The sequence below is a fragment of the Cygnus olor genome (assembly GCF_009769625.2).
Source record: "Cygnus olor isolate bCygOlo1 chromosome W unlocalized genomic scaffold, bCygOlo1.pri.v2 SUPER_W4, whole genome shotgun sequence".
NCBI lineage: Eukaryota > Metazoa > Chordata > Aves > Anseriformes > Anatidae > Cygnus > Cygnus olor.
The window spans coordinates 256,457-278,169 of NW_024429075.1; the positions used below are offsets into that span (position 1 = coordinate 256,457).

General features: G+C 44.4%; 2 long non-coding RNA genes across 2 annotated transcripts; both read left to right on the forward strand.

The window, feature by feature from the left end:
• Window positions 1-2,726: 2,726 nt before the first annotated feature.
• Window positions 2,727-10,930, forward strand: LOC121062962. Its single transcript, XR_005815761.1, has 4 exons — window positions 2,727-3,002; window positions 8,291-8,295; window positions 9,587-9,589; window positions 10,917-10,930. It is a non-coding gene; the product is annotated as an uncharacterized LOC121062962 (long non-coding RNA).
• Window positions 10,931-17,049: 6,119 nt separating this feature from the next.
• LOC121062970 lies at window positions 17,050-19,437 on the forward strand. The gene is made up of 3 exons (XR_005815765.1): window positions 17,050-17,879; window positions 18,513-18,516; window positions 19,350-19,437. It is a non-coding gene; the product is annotated as an uncharacterized LOC121062970 (long non-coding RNA).
• The last annotated feature ends 2,276 nt before the right edge of the window (window positions 19,438-21,713 follow it).

Here is a 21,713-nt window from a genome sequence, read left to right on the forward strand (position 1 = left end):
TATAATATGACAGGCCGCCAAGGAGAACTGAATTGTGACTGTAAGTGGAAACCCGATGCGGGAGCTTGGAAGTGCGCATATACGCGTACAAATGGGGCAGACATTGTAACAGGACCACTCGGTAACAAGGACACTCTGTATTATCACGCCCCAAAGGGTAAAGAGGGATGGGATGGTCCTTTTCCAAACGGGACGTGGGCCCTAAAGGGACATTATTGGGTGTGTGGCAAACATGCTTACAAGAGGCTACCCGGAAACTGGTTGGGAATATGCTATGTGGGGTACATAAGACCCTTGTTCTTTTTATTGTCACAAACACAAGGAAATCATTTAGGAATAAGATTATATGATGACCTGAACAGAATGAAACGATCTATTGATACTTCCTTAGCCAGGGGTAGTGCCCAAAAATGGGGAAAGGATGAATGGCCTCCTGAAAGAATCATACAGCATTATGGGCCAGCTACCTGGAACCCAAATGAGTTGGTATCAGGAGCCCGAGAACCTATTTATAATTTGAAACGAATAATTAGGGTGCAAGCTATCCTCAAAGTTGTAACCAATTAAACAGCGACGGCCTTGGATCTTCTGGCTGATCAATCCACTCAGATGAGGAATGCTATCTTTCAACATAGAATGGTCTTAGACTATTTACTAGCAGAAGAAGGGGGAGTGTGTGGAAAACTGAACGATTCTAATTGTTGTTTACAGATTGATGATAATGGAAAAGTGGTTAAACAGATAACAAAGGAAATTAGGAAGTTAGCCCACGTCCCAGTACAAACTTGGAAGGGTATGGATTGGGATTTCTTTTCATGGTTGCCCGGTGGACCATGGGTTAAAAGGATGCTATTTTTATTTCTATGTGGTGTAATGACATTATTGTTTATACCTTGTATGATACCTTGCTTTACATTGTTGGTACGGCGAGTAATAAATAGCACCCAATTTGTGATGACTTTGGTAGAGAAAAAAGGTGATGTGTCAATAATGATGCTTAAGAAATGGACTCCCTGAGAACTGACTGATGAAATCCAGTTGTTACTAACAAAGGTTGAAGAAGAGACACGAATTGATGATATTAAAAAGAAGGTGAGGGATTGTAAGGAATGGTCCAGCAATTCGTGTCACTAAGGGATTTGAAGGGTTAACATTGAGGCCCGGGTTTAGGCGATAAGAGAACAAAGGGATTTTTTAGAGAAAAACTGCTGACTCTGCACGGGACGTGCAGTAGCTTCTGACATCCGGCCAAGAGACTACCAAATAAGGAGGAAGACCATGAGCCTTCAGCCCGAGCAACCCCTGAGAGACCAGCAGAGACTGATACGCAGGTGCCCCTGGGAGGACTTCGGATTCGGGAAACCAATTATAATAACCCTGCCTCTTCTAGAAGTAGTAATGAATATGTATTAGCCTAGGAGCATAAAAATCAGCCGTCTTATGTAACGGGTATGCATCCTGGTGGAACAGAGACTCCCGGCGCACCCAGCGCTGTTTGCTTGCCTCTATTCGTTTAATAAATTGTAAACTTTGATTGCAGTCCTATTTGGGACTCAGTCATTTATAACAACTGGGGGCTCGTCTGGGATGGTCTTGGTTCCTGAATTCTGACTCGATCTAGGAGGGGCGCCCCCACCATTTGGTGGCTCCTGTTCGAATCGGGTCGGGACTAACGCCATCTTGAACCTGAATAAGCGCAAGCAAAGATTTAGATTTTTTTATGAGCTCCCTTTGCCGGCTGCAGCACTATATTTTGCCCGTAATTCTGCGCGCGAAGATCCGAACGAAGACGGCGGAGTCGTAAGTATTTAAGGTGTATACCGTTCGGTTGGGTGGGATTCGGTTGCCTATGTGTGTGTGAGAGTGTGACTGAGACGGAACGTAGTTCCGAAGCGATTGTGGAGGTCTTCTAACCGCGGTTCCAATCTCCCGTGAGGGACTTGGCCAGTGAAGGACCGAAGCGATTCCTATAGGATTCGTGGGTGGGTGATAGGTCCTAAACCCCCTGCAAGACACTCTCACTAAGGCAACCAAGGGCTGTAGGAATTGCCACAGTAAAATTCCTAGATGGGTCAGACAAAATCGAAGACCCGGGACCAGAGAAAAGGGAGCAAATTACCAGATATACCACCAGAAAGTCCATTAGGGATATGTTGTGGTTTAGCCCGGCTGGCAGTCAAACACCACACAGCCGTTCGCTCACCCTCCCCCCTCCCTCTCCGGGATGGGGGAGAGAAACGGGAAAGTGAAGCCTGTGAGTTGAGATAAAGACAGTTTATTAAGACAGGGAAAAGAATAACAACAATAATAATAATAATAATAGTATTAATAGTAATAATGTGTACCAAATAAGTGATGCACAATGCAATTGCTCACCACCCGTTGACCGATGCCCAGCCTATCCCCGAGCAGCCGGCCCCCCACCCCGGCTAGCCACCCCTATATATTATTTAGCATGACGTCAGATGGTATGGAATACCCCTTTGGCCAGTTTGGGTCAGCTGTCCTGGGTCTGTCCCCTCCCAGCTTCTGCTGCATCCCTAGCCTGCTCGCTAGCAGGACAGAGAGAGGCTGAAAAGTCCTTGGCTTGGTGTAAGCACTGCTCTACAAAAATTAAAACATCAGCATGTTATCAGCGCTCTTCTCATTCTAATCCAAAACATAGCACCCTGCCAGCTACTAGGAGGAAAATTAACTCTGTCCTAACTGAAACCAGGACAGGATAATGATTAGAAATTGGAACGATAGGGGCCCCGGAAAAGGAAAAAAGTAAATTAAAAATGGTCCAGTATTGTATGATAGAATGGCCAAAGGAGCCTTTAAGACCACATGTCTTTTGGCCCATTTTCGGATGCCTGGCAAACTGGGTTTGCCAGGCCTTAAATATACATGTTAATTCAAAGGAACCTTTTAGTCAGGAGGAAAGTGATTATGCAGGATTATGGATCAGGACTTCACGTCCTTTTTCAGCCTCAATATTTACACTAAAAGCAGACGAGAAGGTTGAAGAAGAAGGAAAAAAAAAAAAAAAAGGAAAAAGAAAAAGATGATGAATGGGAGTCATTGGATAACCTACCACCTCTATATCCTGGGAGGACTTCGGATTCGGGAAACCAATTATAATAACCTTGCCTCTTCTAGAAGTAGTAATGAATGTGTATTAGCCTAGGAGCATAAAAATCAGCCGTCTTATGTAACGGGTATGCGTCCTGGTGGAGCAGAGACTCCCGGCGCACCCAGAGCTGTTTGCTTGCCTCTATTCGTTTAATAAATTGTAAACTTTGATTGCAGTCCTATTTGGGACTCAGTCATTTATAACAGTGACTGAGTAAATGGTGTGTGTAATCCATATGTAGTCACAGTCTTTCTTAATTCTTTAATTAGGTCCCAGTGGAAGGCATTATATTCATTTGGACTGTTGGGTCGCACCTGCACCGGGAAAGCCATTCCTACCGGGTCCCCGTCCTTTAGCGCTTCCCGGCGCACTAGCTCCCATCGTTCCCGCGGGTCGAAAGCTCGGGCCCGCAGGGAGGCATTATCAGGGGCAGGCAAGGTGGGAGCCGAGGGGGTCAGCGGGGAGGGGCTCTGCGGCAGTGGTCCGCGGCCCTCTTCCTTGTCATCCCCCAGGTCTATCAAACTGCACCGCTCTGGTGACCTTGCAGGCCCTGATCTCGGTTCGGCTGCTGTTATTGCCCGGGCAGCGGCGTTCTGTACTTCCTTTTCTGCCTGCCACGATCTTAAAGTCTCAGTCACCAGCCGCCACGTAGTCATCGCCTCAGCAGCATTAGTATCCCCACTGGACGCTGCTTCCCATATTTTTTCCCCCCCTTGGTCCCAAGTTTTTACATCAAATACTGCGGGAGCCATTGAGGGGAACCATCTTCCACAAACTCTCTTGACCCATGTTCTGATGCTTGACTGTCGTCTTGGTGAAAAACTTTTTCCGCATATCCAGTCTGAACCTCTTTTCTTTTAACTTTATGCCTGTTGTGGCTTAACCCCAGTAGAACTACACTCACTCCCCCACCCCCATTGGGATGAGGGAAGAGAACTGGAAGAACAAAAGTGAGAAAACTTATGGGTTGAGATAAAGACAGTTTAATAAGTAAAAAAGGAAGCAAAAGAAATCTAAGGAAAAAAGAACAAATAATACAAAAATTCATTTAATTGCTACCAGCTGACTGATGCCCAGCCAGTTCCTGAGAAATGGAAGGCCTGACAACCTTCCCCACTCCCCCCATCACCCTGTTGTCCATAGGTTCATGCCTGATGTGCCCAGCCAATAAGCACACAGAGTCGGAATCCACACCAAGGCCTTTTAATTAAATAATTGTCCTGGTTTCAGTTAGGACAGAGTTAATTTTCCTCCTAGTAGCTGGTAGGGTGCTATGTTTTGGATTAGGATGAGAAGAGCGCTGATAACATGCTGATGTTTTAATTGTTGCAGAGCAGTGCTTACGCTAAGCCAAGGACTTTTCAGCTTCTCGCTCTGTCCTGCCAGCGAGCAGGCTAGGGGTGCAGCAGGAGCTGGGAGGGGACAGACCCAGGACAGCTGACCCGAACTGGCCAAAGGGGTATTCCATACCATCTGACGTCATGCTAAACAATATATAGGGGTGGCTAGCCGGGGGGGGGGGGGGGCGGCTGCTCGGGGATAGGCTGGGCATCGGTCAACGGGTGGTGAGCAATTGCATTGTGCATCACTTGTTTCGTACACATTATTACTATTAATACTATTATTATTATTATTATTATTGTTATTATTATTTTCCTGTCTTAATAAACTGTCTTTATCTCAACTCACAGGCTTCACTTTCCCGTTTCTCTCCCCCATCCCGGAGAGGGAGGGGGGAGGGTGAGCGAACGGCTGTGTGGAGTTTAGCTGCCAGCCGGGTTAAACCACAACAGTCCTTTTGGCGCCCAACGTGGGGCACGAAGGGTTGAGATATCGACAGATTTGACCAGAGTGTGTTAAACTAAAATTGGTATAAGTATCGGACCTGCTTAATAGTTGCTAGTCACAATGTTGATTGCCTTAATCTCAAGTCTGCTGTGCCTGTTTCCCAAATTAAGTTTTATAGCACGTTACTTTCTGTATGTGCTCCCTGTCGTGCTGCTTATCCTTTCCGGGCCCTGGTTTAAGATTGTTATGGTACTGTGTGGTGTAACGATGGCTTATGAAATGATGAGATTTCTGGTCATGACTCTAACCTGGTATTTGTACTCAGCACTGTTGTCGACTCTATACTTCGGAAACCATATCTCAGAAACTATTAGCAATTACACCTATTGCCTTTTTTCATCAGGGAGTCAATCTGTGGAGGGGACAGGGGAAGATATTTTTTCCTACCTGTTCACTCTCCCTTCCTCCTTCACCACCCTCTTATCCCCCGAGCTAGTTACGATAGTTCTCCAAGATGTTGAATATCCTTGGGATACTCAGACCAGCATGTTCTTGTTGTTATGTCTCCTGAATGCGCTTCAGGTTTTGTTTAAGGTTAAACAACTACTTAGGAATCTCATCCGGAGATCTGTCTTGAGGCGGGATAGTTGCGAGTGGCAGGGAGTGTGGGAGGATATGGGCAGGTTTCTAGGGCAGTGGGCACCTCCAGTGTTTTGGACATTCACCCCTGAACAACTGCAAAATCCTAAAAAACTGGTAGAATGCTTGAAAAAAAGGTGTCATGACTCTGGCAGTTCCAAAGTGACACAAATCACTGTGGCGTGCTGGGGTCTGGCTTGTGCCTATCGAGCTGCAATTGATGCTACTATCAACCTAGTGACAGACGCCGCAGCCGCTCCAGCTCCCGCAGCCGCTCCAGCTCCCGCAGACACTCCAGTTCCAGCTCCCGCAGCTGCTCCAGCTCCTGCAGCCGTTCCAGTTCCAGCTCCTGCAGCCGCTCCAGCTTCTGCAGCCGCTCCCACTCCTGTGGCTGGGTCAGAGAAGCGAGCTGTAGCAGTGCAAGTTGCCCCTGTAGACAAGGTGAAAAAATGGTATAGAGACTCAGGTCGTTTAGAACACAGACAGTCTTCTGCTAGGTCTAGGTATAGAGAAGACGAGGCTGGGCCATCAAATGTGCAGGAGGATGAAGATGAGGATGTCGAAAAATCAACAGTAACTACCCGAACCCTATACCAGCGTGAGCTACGAGATGTGCGAAAAGATTTTGGTCGCTGTATAGGTGAGCAGCTTGTCACCTGGCTGCTCCGGTGCTGGGACACTGGAGCCAATGGTGTGGAATTAGAGGGCAGGGAAGCCAGGCGGCTGGGATCCCTTGCTAGAGACGCAGGCATTGACAAAGCAATTGGAGATGGAGCACGATCTCACAGCCTCTGGAGGCGTCTCCTGTTAGCTGTGAAGGAAAGGTATCCCTACAAGGAAGAACTTGTATGTCTACCAGGCAAGTGGACTACCATGGAGAAGGGAATTCAGTACCTGAGGGAATTAGCCGTACAGGAGGTAATTTATAAGGACCTAGATGACGCACAAATATCCACAGATCCAGATGAAGTCCAGTGTACACGACCCATGTGGCGGAAGTTTGTACGGAGTGCACCATCAGCATATGCCAGCTCATTGGCAATAATGGCCTGGAAAGAGGATGAGGAACCCACAGTGGATGAAGTGGCTAAACAACTCCGGCAGTACGAAGAAAGTCTCTCCTCTTCCCTACAGGCCTGCGTCTCGGCTGTGGAGAAACTCTCTGAAGAGTTCCACCAACTTAAAGAGAATTTATCTTCCCCCCCACCTGAACGAACCAGTGTCCACCAACTAAAAGAGAATACTTTGGAGAAACTTTTTGAAGAGGTCCACCAACTTAAAGAGAGTTTATTTTCTTCCCCACCTGTACAAACCAGTGTCTCGGCTATTAGGGGTAAGCGTTCATCCGTGCAAGGAAGACAATATGGTGGGTACACACCCCGCGCCACCCTGTGGTTTTACCTACGTGACCATGGAGAGGACATGAGAAAATGGGATGGAAAATCTACCGCGACCCTAGAGGCACGGGTACGTGAGTTGCAAAAGAAAACAATCGGGAAAAAGGGGTTCTCTGAAAAGCATGCTGCTCCAACTTCCAGCAGGCAGTCTTTTAAACACAGAAACGAAGATTCTGACCAGGACTAGAGGGGCCCTGCCTCCAGCCAGGGGGAGGAAAGGGACAATCGAGTTTATTGGACTGTGTGGATTCGATGGCCTGGCACGTCTGACGCACAGAAGTATAAGGCTTTAGTAGACACCGGTGCACAATGTACTCTAATGCCATCAAGCTGTAAAGGGCCAGAGCCCATCTGTATTTATGGCGTGACAGGGGGATCCCAGCAGTTAACTGTATTGGAAGCTGAAGTAAGTCTAACCAGAAATGAGTGGCAAAAGCACCGTATTGTGACTGGCCCGGATGCTCCGTGCATCCTTGGCATAGACTATCTTAGAAGAGGATATTTCAAGGACCCAAAAGGGTTCCGCTGGGCTTTTGGCATAGCTGCCTTAGAGACAGAGGACATTAAACAGTTGTCTACCTTGCCCGGTCTCTCAAGAGGACCCTTCTGTTGTGGGGTTGCTGAGGGCTGAAGAACAGCAAGTGCCAATCGCTACCACAACTGTGCACCGGCGGCAATATCGCACCAACCGAGACTCCCTGATTCCCATCCATAAGCTAATTCGTCAACTGGAGAGCCAAGGAATGATCAGCAAGAGTCACTCACCCTTTAATAGTCCCATATGGCCAGTGCGAAAGTCTAATTGTGAGTGGAGGCTAACAGTGGACTATCGTGGTCTGAACGAAGTCACGCCACCGCTGAGTGCTGCAGTGCCGGACATGCTAGAACTCCAGTATGAACTGGAATCAAAGGCAGGGTGGGGGGTGGACAGTTCTTGTGCCCTAAGGAAAACATCCTTAAAGAGTTGCCAGGGACAAAGGAGCTGAATAGAGCTGAGGACAGTGTTCCAGGGTATCCCATCCACCAGGTCTTTAAATAGCTTGAAATTTGCTCTTCGGAAGTTCAGGGTCCTGACTTTGCTCTTTGCCAGGCCCGTATCCCTCGAGATCACAAACTCAACTAGGGTGTGATCACTGCAGCCCAGACTGCCTCCAGTCTTGAACGCTTAAATGAGCTCTTCCTCATTGGTGAGCACCAGGTCCAGTAACGCTTCTCCTCTGGTTGGTTTGTCTAATACCTGGACCAGGAAGTTATCCGCAATGCACTCTAGGCATCTCCTGGATTGCTTACAGCCTGCTGTGCAGTTTTCCCAGCAGACATCTGGGTGGTTGAGGTCCCCCATCAAGATGAGAGCGTGTGAGTGTGACGCTTCTTGTAGTTGAAGCAAGAATGCCTCATCCACCGGCTCCCCTTGATCAGGCGGCCTGTAGTAGACCCCAACCACAAGCTGTCCTTTATTGGTGGGGTCCTTAACTTTCACCCACAAGCTCTCAGCCTGTCTGTGGCTGTTTCTCAGAGGCATCTCTTCACAATCACTCCCTTCCCTAATGTAGAGGGCAACACCCCCTCTCTTTCTTCCCTGTCTATCCTTTCTGAAGTGATAGACAACCCCCTGTTCAAAGCAGATCAGCTGATCCACTAGATGAGGATGCTTAGGACTTGTCAAGTGTGGAATCTCCATATTTAGAGATACTCAAAACCCACTTATAACCCATGTTTCTATATCTGACCACATTCATGGGAAAACAAACAAACAAACAAAACAACAACAACAACAAGAAATTTCCTTACATCTAATCAGAATTTCCTACATTGCAACTTGGCCTGTTGCTTCTTGTCCTTTCACCGTGCATTTCCCCAGTCAGCTCATCAGTCACCTGCATCAAGAAACTGTCATGAACACACTCCAGAAGTCTCCTGGATTGCTTATGCCCAACCATATTACCCTTCCATCTAGAGTTGTGTAAAGAAATACAGAAATATGGAGAATACTCAAGGCAAGGACTGCATCCCTTTCTAGGAAGAAGGAACTGGACAAAAAGGTGCAAGTATGAATCATATATTTATTATTGAACAACTCTCTCCAAAATTGGGTACAGAGATTAAAAATAAAAATTCATTACAGTACAAAGCATTAGTAGTAATTCATAGTACAAGTTTTGAGAAAAATTATCAAGCTTGCAAATGCTTTCACTACAGATATTTATAGTACATTTTAAATATGTTAAATGACAAAATAGAGTGACATTTTAAAGAAAATGCTTGACAAAATGTGATTCTAACAAAACCCATAAGTTTTGATATTAATTAACTGTCCTGGTTTCAGCTGGGATAGAGTTAATTTTCTTCCTAGTAGCTGGTATGGTGCTGTGTTTTGGGTTTAGGATGAGAATAATGCTGATAACACACTGATGTCTTAGTTGTTGCTAAGCAGTGCTTACACTAAATCAGGGACTTTTCAGCTTCTTGTACTGCCCTGCCAGCGAGGAGGGTGCACAAGAAGCTGGGAGGGGACAGAACCAGGACAGCTGACCAGAAGTGGCCAAAGGAATATTCCATACCATATAATGTCATGCTGAAAAATAAAACGGGGGGGGAGTTGTCCAGGGGGCTGCTGCTGCTTGGGAACTGGCTGGGCATCGGTCAGCGGGTGGTGAGCAATTGAGTTGTGCATCACTTGTTTTGTGTATTCTTATTCTTCTTATTATTTTCCCTTCCTTTTCTGTCCTATTAAATGTTCTTTATCTCAACCCACGAGTTTTACCTTTTGTCCAATTCTCTCCCCCTCTGGAGTAATTGCCTAAGGTAACTAGGAAAATTAAACTAATATTCACATTTTAAAGAAAATGTACAGCACTGAAGAGGCTTTCAGAGTGGAGTGTAGCTGCATTACCTGAGCGTTCCCTAGGCTTCCAACCTTAGATGCTATTGCACTAGGGGAACCTGGTGTGCTGACTCTAAGGAACAGTACGGAGTGTAGAGCGGAGTAGAGACACCACGGTTAGGCTCTGTGACAAGATGGGGACTCGATTGTTCTTGTGCACACCGAGACCGATAAGCTGCACATTTGCTACCCTGAGCCAATGACCTGTCATGTTTTTGACAAAAAGCTGTACTCTAGTGAACTTTTGCTCATTATAATATCATTATAATACCAAAACACACCTCCATCCCAAAAGCTATCCGCCTCCAAGGTGCGACCACCCCTCACTGAGCACGCGCTCTGAATTTCTCAGAGCCTATACCTTTAAACGAAAGCGAGAAAACTTTGCACCAATCATAACTAAGATATGCTTGACTAGAGTCACTCAAGCTCCACCTAAAAGATAGAAAATGATATAAATTGGCTTAAGAGAGAGGGGATGTCAGGGAAGATACCATCATTAGGGAACATACCATCACGAGGGAACATACCATCACGAGGACCTCCTGACTCCTGGGATCAGTCAACGGGCTGAGCCTCTCTTCCCCCCCATTGGGACGCCTTTGGGTGAGATTTGAACATTTGGTTATACTGTGTGCCTCCGTGGAAACTTAGAAATCTCTATAGAGTCTTTTTGCCTTTTTAACGTGTTAATTTCCAGGCTGTGCACCTGTGTATTTCATGCATGCTAGCTTGCTTTTGCAGACAGTAACTTATCGCCGGCAGTCCAAAGAACCTGTGTACCTGTTGCTGTAATAAATTGCACTTAATCACATTGTTCCTAGCCATGATAGTTCTCATTGAATGCGACTAGAGTGAGGGCGTTACGTTGTTGGTGAATCTGTGACCATGAGAGTTCAGTACTCTGAATCCGACCAGAGCCATATCGGTTAATACGTTATTGGTGAATCTGTGACCGTGATAGTTCAGTATCCTGAATCCGACCCGTAACAGTTAATCGGATACACCCCCTTAACACGACAGAGAAATTGGCCTAGTTGGCAGGATTGCTATGGATAAACTGCTGCAAAAATGCAAATGTGTCCCTTCCCAGGTGGGGAAAGAGTGGGCCCAAAAATTTTGGAAAAATCAAGAGAAAGTAGTAAAAAGCATTAAGCAGTGTCAAGCTGCTCAAAAGATTGGAGTCAGAAAAGATAAAGGTGTAATCTGTGCAGTATCATGTGCCTGTTTGTCTTGTGCTGAGCAAGAAGCTAAGGAAACTCCTGCTCCCAAACTGATTTCTGATGTCAAATATACAGCTTTAAAATTGGAAAATGAGGTGTTGAAGTCATCATTGGTCTTTGAAAGGGAGAAAGGAAAAACATTAGGAATCAGAGTGGATAAACTTTTGAATGAGAATGATAAACTTGTGAATGAGAATAATCATCTTAAACAATTACTGGAAAGGTTTAATCAACTGTTAAATAGAATACAGCCTTCTGCTCCAGTTAAGCAGGTTCGTAGATTAACGCGTAGTGCAGACCCTGAAAACTGGGATGGTGATATTTGGTTTGACAGTGATGATGAGGTCAAAGAGACTGCTGATTCTGAACCTCAATCGATTTCCTTGAAATCTTTGGTTAAAACTGAGACCACTGTTGAAATCCGCACTACTGTGCGAACAATCCCATGGTCACCAGCAGAGTTGATTAAAATACAGGAGAAGTTCTCAAGGCGGTCAGGAGAATCGGAAGCTGATTATGTGTGGCGAGTTTCTCTTGAAGGAGGAGACTGAATTATGTTGAGGCAGGAAGAGGCTGGAGACTTCTGGGGACCTGGAGTGTTTTTAACTACCACACCAGGAGATCATAATTACTTTATAACTGCATGGGCGGCATACTGGGCAGGTGGTATAGATCCCCAGGAGAGAGGAGAACCACTGGAAACTAGAGCCACAAGCTATTCTGACCTGGCTGTAGCAGTACAGAAAGCAGCCTGCATTCAGGCGATATATGAAAGAGATGAATTCAGGAAATCCCCGATGTTAGCTCCTATTGACCCAGCTTGATTAACCCCTCTCATTCGAGGACTCCCTGATTGTCTTAAGATGTTTGTAGCAAATACCCAGGATCACATACTAGCTGCTCGTAGGGATGGTGATTGTGGCCGTAGGCGAAATCCGAACTCCCCCATTCCCACCTGGAGTGAATTTGTACAAGACATAGATAAGTACGGACGCCGAATGGGCTGGATTAGTTCATCCAGTATTGAGCCCCAAGATCACTCTTGGTGAGTCTGCCAAATCCACACTCAAAATTCCAGATGCCCCAACTTCAAAGAGAGGTTCAAACTTAATAAAGAACAGGCTGAGTTGTGGTGTAAGGCCTTAACTTTGTGTGCACCCTGTCCAATTTTGCATGGTGCCTCTATGGAGGACCTCCGTACATTAGTCCGATCTCTGGGTAAGAAAAATATTACAGCTGGGGAGAATTGCCTAACCGGAAAACCCCCAACCCATAAGGAAACTGCAACTTCTGCACTGAGCCCAATTGAGGAGGCAGAAGCTCAGCAAAAAAACTCCTATCCCCGGAGGAGGGCAGTGAGCCACTCTGCTCTGCGGGTATTAGCAATTCAATGGATCTCTAATGAACACTTCGACCCTATTATTGCCATTCCCGTTGGACCCCGAAAAATAGTGGTAAATTTCCTCATTGATACCGGGGCCCAAATGTTGGTAATTACACGAGACAGCACAAACCCTGGGCATAACACCTGGTCGACGCAGGGTTAAATTCACAGGAATCGATGGTGTGGAAAAACAATGCCCCATCGCAAAAATTTCACTCTGGCTGCCAGAAGAACAAAAATTAACCAGAGCAGAAGTATTAGTTGGTGCTGCATATACTAATATTTTAGGATTTGACATGCTGTGTGGGCATATGTGGAAACTCCCAGATGGGACTGTGTGGAGTTTTGCAACACATGAAAGGGATTCGGACACAGTGAAACTAAATCTGTTACAAACATCTATACCCTTACCCCCCTCTAAAATTACTAATGTTCGGCAATATCCATTGCCAGCAGCAGCACTTATGGGAATTGACAGGGTGGTAACAGAATTGGAAGAAAGAGGTATTATTAAAAGGACCCATTCACCTTATAATTCGCCAGTGTGGCTGGTAAAGAAACCGACTGGGCAATGGCGTTTTACCGTGGATTACAGACAGGTAAATGCTAACACTGCGCCTTTAACTGCCGCGGTCCCAAACATAGCAGAAATAGTGACATTGATACAAGGCGCTGCCCATCCCTGGATGGCTGCTTTGGATGTTAAAGATATGTTTTTTATGATTCCTCTCCTTGAACAGGACAAAGCACAGTTTGCTTTCACATGGAGAGGAATCCAGTATACTTTTAACAGGCTTCCACAAGGTGTTGTGGTTTAGCCCGGCTGGCAGTCAAACACCACACAGCCGTTCGCTCACCCTCCCCCCTCCCTCTCCGGGATGGGGGAGAGAAACGGGAAAGTGAAGCCTGTGAGTTGAGATAAAGACAGTTTATTAAGACAGGGAAAAGAATAACAACAATAATAATAATAATAATAGTATTAATAGTAATAATGTGTACCAAATAAGTGATGCACAATGCAATTGCTCACCACCCGTTGACCGATGCCCAGCCTATCCCCGAGCAGCCGGCCCCCCCTCCACCCCGGCTAGCCACCCCTATATATTGTTCAGCATGACGTCAGATGGTATGGAATACCCCTTTGGCCAGTTTGGGTCAGCTGTCCTGGGTCTGTCCCCTCCCAGCTTCTGCTGCATCCCTAGCCTGCTCGCTAGCAGGACAGAGAGAGGCTGAAAAGTCCTTGGCTTGGTGTAAGCACTGCTCTACAACAATTAAAACATCAGCATGTTATCAGCGCTCTTCTCATTCTAATCCAAAACATAGCACCCTGCCAGCTACTAGGAGGAAAATTAACTCTGTCCTAACTGAAACCAGGACACAAGGATACAAGCATTCTCCCATGATTGCCCACAATACTTTGGCTAAAATCTTAGCAAAGATTCCTGTTTCACCTGATAGTATAATATATCAGTACATTGCTGATATCCTGATAGGGGGGAAAGAGACGGGAAAGTGTAAGAGACACAATGGAAAGCATCCGGAGGACACTGCTCGATTTAGGATTAAAAATCCCTGATTCAAAATGTCAGGGGCCTGCACAGGAAGTTAAATTCCTGGGGGTCTGGTGGGTTAATGTGAAGCCAGGGATAGAAAAATGGGGGCTTGCTTAATCGTATTAATGATTTCTAAATAAAACAATCGTAATTATTAAAGCCAGGAATGGAAGAATGGGGGCTTGCTTAATTGCTTTAAAATAGATATTGCTGAGTGTCTTTGCTTACTACTGTGCAAATTAACCAAAACAAGGAGTCTCGGGGCCCCTCACAGAGGATGTTTCCTGACAAAAATGGGGAACCTGTCTCAAAAACCAGCTGAGACCGACCTTGTGGTTTGGACAAGAGCCAAGGAGCAGCTGAGTCTGTACAAAGGCAGGGGGTCAACTAGTGGTGATGAAGAGGAGTTATCAGCCTTCATCCCCACGACCCCCCCCCCCGAATGACCACCACCAGAAGGCACTGCGCAGGCGCAGATGGGAGGAGTTTATGGAAATGACTTCTTGGAGCTAATTTTAATACAAAGCGGGGATAGGTTATGAATATGTATAGGCGTATTGGGAAACTTCATGCATATGTAACTTTTTACTGCATATAACCAAAGCAAGTTGCCGCATTAAGGTGCGCATGCCTTTGGGAGCTATCCCACATGCGCCCGGCGCCGAAATAAACCACATACTTACTTTATAACTTATTTGCTTTGAGTTATAGAGTTCTTCCACGAATCAAATGGAGCTGCTTCTATTCCTCAGGACACGCTGGAAAAAATAGAACATGGACAAAGGCCTTCTAGCATAAAGGAATTACAACAAGGACTGGGATCTTTAAGTTATTGGTGCAAACACATCCCAGGTTTTGCTATTATTGTGCGCCCATTGTGTAATCATGGGAATGGACTGAACAACATACCAGTGCATTAGAATTGTTAATAAAGGAATTGAGGTTGTTCCAGCAGCTTGGTCCCATACACCCGACTGACCCTATTTACGTGGAATGGGGGTTCAGTGAACATGGCTCTCATTGTAACCTATGGCAAAGGGGGCCAGAGGTACCAGAAAGACCACTAAAGTTTACCTCCCACTCTTTTAGTGACACCGAAAGGAGATATTCGGATCTTGAGAAGGGTTTATTGTCCCTAGTGCGAGCAGTAAAACGGGCAGAACAGATAAGGAGAAAGCAAAATGTTTTCGTCCAGGGACCTTTCCTTCTCCTGGGCATAGTCCGTAAAGGAACAACACCACCTGCTGGCATTGCTCAGAAACCAACGGTTCGTAAATGGTATGCCTATCTGGAAGGTATTAATGAGATTATGCCAATCAATCACCGAGGGTAGTACTAAAATATCTAAACTACAAAAGGACATAGATAGTACCCTCTTGTTCCAGTCTACACCGACTAAACCATCCCCAATTCAGGAAGCACCTCCAGGAGTGTGGTTTACAGATGCCTCGTCCCATAGGGAGAACAATAAGTGGAAATACAAAGCTGTGGCATTGGAAGTAGCAACAGGAGAAAAACTGATTGAAACAGGTGAAGGCAGTGCACAGGTAGAGGAACTTAGAGCAGTTCTATTAGCTGCACAACATGGTGCTACCCATATCTATACTGACTCATATGCTGTTTTTAAAGGAGCCACTGAGTGGATAGGCCACTGGACAGTTAGTGATTGGCAGCTGAACGGAGTTCCAGTCTGGCAAACTGAAAGTTGGAAACAACTGTTAGAGATAGGAAAACAGCGAACGCTACATCTAGGATGGGTGAAAGGAGACGATCAGTCAAACTCCATAGCTGCTCAATTTAATCAGCATGCGGACAGCCTCACATGGTTGCGACAAATTGATGTCACCAATGATAACCAAGAATGGGAACGTTTACTCGAATGGTTACATGTTAAGCGCAGCCACATCGGACGGGCTGATTTGTACCAGGAAGGTATAGCCCGAGGATAGCCTATATCAGTTAAATTGTGTGAACTGGTGGTGACTGCCTGTTCCCAATGTCGTTTGCAGCTTAACAAAGACCATCCGGGTAAGGCACCCCCCTTGCACATTTGGGACAGGAAAACGTTGTGGCACTCCTGGCAGATTGATTATATTGGCCCATTGCAACCATCGGGTGGAAAAAAGTATATTCTAGTAGGAGTGGAGGTTATATCTGCTCTCACTATGGCTGCTGCTTTTACATCATAATTGCACTTAATCGCATTGTTCCTAGCCGTGATAGTTCTCATTGAACGAGAGTAGAGTGAGGGTGTGTTACGTTGTTGGTGAATCCGTGACCATGATAGTTCAGTATTCTGAATCTGACCGGACCCACATTGGTTAATACGTTATTGATGAATCTGTGACCGTGATAGTTCAGTATCCTGAATCAGACCAGACCCATAATGGTTAATCGGCTACACCCCCTTAACGCAATGCCTTCAAAGAAGGGCAAGCAGCATAGAAAAAAATAACATTGTTTGAAAATATAACTGATACTCAAACATAGCAGCATAGAAAAGTATCAGAAATGACAAAGAACAAACAAAGCTCAGACCAGCAGCAAGTTATAGCAACATTGGTAGTTGTGTCACTTGTGCTATTATAACCAAGGTACCGTCACTAAATTTAGGAGTAAACATTTTGATGGCAAAAATTGCATCCCTTGATTAACTATGGGATGTTTAGACCCAGTTATTTCACTGAAACATCTAAGTTCCTAACAGCCTGAGATGTTAAAGAAGTCAACATATTCAACTACACAACTGAAAACATTATTTGTAAGGCAGTCAGAGAAGGTTACCTCCCATTTCACAGTATTATTTGTTCTGGATGGTGTACCAATTTGCTCTTCTCCTACAGTGGAACACTTTGGAGACTTGACAGAAAAGGAAATATGGGAAATTTTTTCATGCCAAGCCTATCAGAAAATACAGAAGGCTAAGAAGCAGCACTTTAAGACAACTGTATTTTAGCAGTAAATGACCACCAACTCTTTTGATGCACAAAAATAGAAAGTTCTACTTCTCTGAGAAAACTTTAACAATTTTATTTTGTTCATTTTGTTCACAGGAATAAAATCATAACCTCTTACAAGTTATTTTAATTGTATACAAACTCTCTTTAGAGGTACACTTAAAACCCTCCAATAAAGGGGAAACATAACATCTCAATAGCAAGTTAAAAGTCTTTTTATGCCATTAAGTACATTGGGAATGAAATATTAAATGTCTATAATTGCAGCACCCTCTGCATTCAGTGTGTGACTCCAAGCATGAGGAAAGAAACCAGTGTACAGTACTAATACTGTTTAAATAACATAAGATTATACATTGCAGCATAAATAACAATACATACATACACTCTTAGTACATGTTGGTATATATGTTTTCAAACACAAGCACACCCAGTCAGAAGCACACTCCACACATCCACTCAAACAAACACACAGACACACACCATTCGTGTCCATTCACAGTATCTGAAAGTAGACTGATATGTTGTTTGGAGCTACCACTTTTTATAAAAGCACATGCTAAAAGATCATGTCCACTGTACTCTTGCAGCGTCACTCAGAATGATCACACAAAAAACAGGAAAAGTTAGTGCACAAACAAAATTAAGCTAAAAAAAAGTCTTTGGAGTTCCAATCAAATGGTTAGTATAGCAATCCCACAGTTGTGAAGACTAACTATAAGCTTTATAATCGATTAAGTTGCACAGTGCAAAGAAAGGTCCATTGACTCTTTTTGTAAAGGGAATGCTGGAAGCTACATGGGTAAGTTCAATGGACAGTTCATACATGCACATGACTAGGAACACCCAAAGTAGATTTGTACTCTTAGATTAGTCATTCTGAATCACGATGCACTTCTGAAGCATCAGCTCTACAAATTGGGCAGGTACGATTTGCCTGTAAAACCAGAAATAAAGTTTAATGTACTGACAAATACACTTGTTAAGGTAACTGCGTCTGCAACACAGAAACAAAATGAAATTGCCACTCTAAGTGATCAAGAGTACCCAAAGGGGACAATAAAAAAGATAAACCCTGTGTGTGCCCTTTTTGCATTACTTTAGAATATGTGAAAATGACCTGATAGGTTTGTAAACTCAAAGTTATGCTATTAAAAAGAAATATACAGCGGGCAGAGAAACCCACTGCCACCAGAGAAGCAAGACAAAGGTGGAAAAAAGTGTCCTATATTAAGGTATACTAGTCTTACTAGCTCTATTTGTCATGAATTACAGCTTTTTAGGCTCTCACTACCCCATTATCCAAGTAGAAGAGCAGAAGTCTACCATGCAGGCTTGGCCAAAGCTAGAAAGCTGAGCTGAGGGGAGGGGAAAGAGGAGGGTTTTTATTAACACACAGCCAGACTAAACAGCTTCAAAGCTTGCCTTGTGTAAAAGGTTTAAGTTTAGACCTTCAGTGAAAAACTTGTTCAGAATGCACCAATTCATGAAATAATTCAGATTGGAAAGAACCTCCTGCTCAAAGCAGGGTCAGCTGTAAGGTCAGACCGGGTTACTTAGGGCTTTCTCCAGTTAGGTTCTGAAAATATCCAGGATGGAGACTGCACATAATTTCTGAACCCCTGTTCGACTAATTGCTCTTGTTTTTTTCATGAAATTAATTCCCCTTTGCATCTTAACATAACTGGTGCAAAGATGATTAAGATACACATAATAATAATGCATCATATGCTGCAATGTGTATGCTCTCAACTTCAGGCAAACTAACTTTCTGTAACATAAGAACACAGAGCTGCACAACAAACTGAAATTATTATAAGAAATATTAAATAGAAAATTTATAGCTGAACTGAACCGCATTTAGAAGAAAAGGATTTACAGTGTCATTAAAAGTTTATCAAAACCTTGGCTATAAAGCCAAGCTTCTTGGCTATAAAGCCATCAAAACTAAGATGTGCACCCTAAATTATAGTTAGGATTTACTTTTTTTTCTGAAATGTGTATGATATTTCCTTCTGTAAGTACTCTCAATCATTCATGATACATATTAAAACAGTTATTTTTTTACTTGCCCCAAGAACTGAAATTCATAGTGATGGGACGGATTCTGATAGGAGTGCTTTCTACCAGTGAAGATCATTCTCAAATTCCTTTAAAAATGACCCTATTCCAAATATTATTAGAAATAAATATCTTTTGTTAATCACTAAAAATAATATTTCTATAGTGTAAGGAGACAGCAAAAAGAAGATAAATTCAGCTTCTGCACTTTTTTGTTACTATGGAGCCTAAATATTAAAAATGAGAAACAAGACGTGAAATGCAGCATAAAATTAAAGCAAAACAGAAACTACAAACTAGGACATTATAAATTGCATCCAACACAGATTTTATTTCATTTACCTTAAGCCATTTATCAACACACTTGGCATGAAACTCGTGGTTACAGGGTAAGACTCTAAGTAGCTGCCTCGACTCAAAGTCACACATACACACTACGCACCTAAAAAAAATAAAGCAAATATCTTTAAATTTTCTGATTTCATAACAATAACTTAAATTCTATAGGCAACTTTGCTAAGCCACTATTGATCATATTTGAGAAGTTGTGGTAGTCCGGTGAAGTTTCCACTGACTGGAAGAGGGGAAACAACCCCCATTTAAAAAAGGGAAAAAAAGGAAGACCTGGGAAACTACAGGCCAGCCAGTCTCACCTCTGTGCCTGGCAAGATTATGGAGCAGATCCTCCTGGAAACAATGCTAAGGCACATGGAAAATAAGGAGGTGAATGGTGACAGCCAACATGGCTTCACTAAGGACAGATCGTGACTGACAAATCTGATGGCCTTCTATGGTGGGGTTACAGCATTGGTGAGTAGGGGAAGAGCAACAGACATCATCTACCTGGACGTGTGCAAAGCATTTGGCACTATCCCCCATGATATCCTTGTCTCTAAATTGGAGAGACGTGGATGTGATAGATGGACCACTTGGTGGATAAGGAATTGTCTGGATGGTCGCACTCAAAGAGTTGCGGTCAATTGTTCAAGGTCCAAGTGGATATCATCAATGAGTGGTGTTCCTCAGGGGTCAGAACTGGGACTGGAACTGTTTAACATCTTTGTTGGTGACATGAATAGTGAGTACATGCATGGAGAGAGCACCCTCAGCGAGTTTGCTGATGACACCAAGCTGTGTCATGCAGCTGACATGCTGGAGGGAAGGCATGCCATGCAGAGGGACCTTGACAGGCTTGAGAGGTGGGCCCATGTGAATTTCAAGAACTTCAATAAGGCCAAGTGTGAGATCCTGCATCTGGGCCAGGGCAATCCGAAGCACAAATACAGACTGGACAGAGAATGGGTTGAGAGCAGCCTTGAGGAGAAGGACCTGGGAGTACTGGTGGATGAAAAGCTCAACATGAGCTGGCAATGTGCGCTTGCAGCCCAGAAAGCTAACCGTGTCCTGGGCTGCATCAAAAGAAGTGTGGCCAGCAGGTCTAGGGAGGTGATTCTCCCTCTCTAGTCTGCTCTCGTGAGACCCCATCTGGAGTACTGTGTTCAGCTCTGGGGCCCCAGCACAAGAAGGACATAGATGTATTAGAATGAGTCCAGAGGAGGGCCACGAAGATGATCAAGGGGTTGGAGCACCTCTCCTATGAGGAGAGGCTGAGGGAATTGGGGTTGTTCAGCCTGGAGAAGAGAAGGCTCCAGGGAGACCTTATAGCAGCCTTCCAGGGGGCCTACAGGAAAGCTGTGAAGGGACTCTTTGTCAGGAAGTGTAGTGATAGGACAAGGGGGAATGGCTTTAATTACAAAAGTGTTGGATTAGACATTAGGAAGAAATTCTTTACTCTGAGGGTGGTGAGGCACTGGAACAGGTTTCCCAGAGAAGTTGTGGATGCCCCCTCCCTGGAAGTGTTCGAGGCCATGTTGGATGGGGCTTTGAGCAACCTGGTCTAGTGGGAGGTGTCCCTGCCGATGGCAGGGGGGTTAGAACTAGATGATCTTTGAGGTCCCTTCAACCCAAACCATTCTATGACTCTATGATTCTATGATTCTATAACTTATAAGGTGTGTCTGCAAAAGTTTTTTTTGTTTTTTTTTTTAAACCACTGGAGTATCTACAGCAAGCAAACTTTTGTGGGTATAGCTCTTGGATACCAGTGTAAAATGAGAATTACTTTTTGTTTTGTTCACCATGGGTTCAAATCCCAAAGCAGTCATGGGCTCAAACTCATACCCACAAGAGTTCACTGGCCCTAGTAGTAAATATATTGTATTACCATAATTCAAATATTGGAGTTAATATAATATAATATACTACAAACATGTTTCAGTTTTGAGTTTAATTTTCGCTATATTAAAATAATAAAATTAAAAAACAACAGAAAACCTGTTCTGAGTATTTTTCAAAGCCATAATTGAATAAATCACAGAATCATAGAATCATAGAATCACAGAATCACAGAATTGTAGGGGTTGGAAGGGACCTCAAGAGATCATTGGGTCCAACCCCCCTGCCAAAGCAGGTTCCCTAGAGCAGGTTGCCCAGGTAGGCATCCAGACGGGCCTTAAATATCTCCAGAGAAGGAGACTCAACAACCTCCCTGGGCAGCCTGTTCCAGTGCTCTGTCACCCTCACCATGAAGAAGTTCTTTTGCATGTTGGTGCGGAACTTCCTGTGATCCATTTTGTGGCCACTGCCCCTTGTCCTGTCCCCACAGACCACTGAAAAGAGGTTGGCCAAATCCCTCTGTCTCCCACAATTAAG